This window comes from Saccopteryx bilineata, chromosome 3 (genome assembly GCF_036850765.1).
Source record: "Saccopteryx bilineata isolate mSacBil1 chromosome 3, mSacBil1_pri_phased_curated, whole genome shotgun sequence".
In the NCBI taxonomy this organism is placed as follows: Eukaryota; Metazoa; Chordata; class Mammalia; order Chiroptera; family Emballonuridae; genus Saccopteryx; species Saccopteryx bilineata.
This window is the reverse complement of record NC_089492.1, coordinates 50,455,499-50,456,205: the sequence shown is the minus strand read 5'-3', so window position 1 is coordinate 50,456,205 and position 707 is coordinate 50,455,499. Positions and strand designations below refer to the sequence as shown.

Sequence of the window (707 nt, the reverse complement as noted above, 5' to 3'; positions counted from 1 at the left end):
CTCTATCTACTGTGCCACTGCCTGGGAAGGCAGGGTTTTGTTTTAGGGTCCATCTGATTAGAAGTCTTAACTTTTTTATATTCTTCATCTTGTCTATATACTCTTTTATTTATTATTTTTAAATTTTTTCCATATGTAAATTAAAATGACATTTTATATTAGGATTTTTCTCTTAGTGATAACAGCATAGTAATTATAGTTAAAGTAGATAACAAATAAAGGTTCAGTGTTTGGCTGACTAAACAACTGACTAAATGAGTCAGTAGCTATTATGATTTTATATTTATATATTTTTTTCTTCTTTCCACTGCACAACCTGCTTCAGTGCCTGCAGCCTATGGGCAGAGGCCAGGAAATAGTTAAGGGCCACAGTTTTCTCTGGCATGGGGCACTATAAAGACCCATGGGTACGGGCCTGCCATAAATTCAAACTCATGCATATGGTATATTTTTTATTAATAATGAATATTTTCTTTCTGCTTCTTGACTCTTTTCATATATCTTATTGGTAAACTTAATCTCCACATTAATTATGCACTATGCTATAATACCCTCTCTTTCTAACAGATGATGTACTATGCTAGTACTTAAAATGATATAATATTTAAAAACTAAAGTTTAAAAAAATAATGATACCAAATAACACAGGCAACAGAGATAAGTTGGACTTCATCAAAGTTAATAACTTTTGGATAATTAAGGATACT

General features: G+C 31.1%; 1 non-coding gene across 1 annotated transcript; it reads right to left on the bottom strand.

Annotated features, from left to right (window-relative positions):
- Positions 1-305: 305 nt before the first annotated feature.
- LOC136332374 (small nucleolar RNA SNORA42/SNORA80 family) lies at positions 306-438 on the bottom strand. The gene has a single exon (XR_010730645.1). It is a non-coding gene; the product is annotated as a small nucleolar RNA SNORA42/SNORA80 family (small nucleolar RNA).
- Between the last annotated feature and the right edge of the window lie 269 nt (positions 439-707).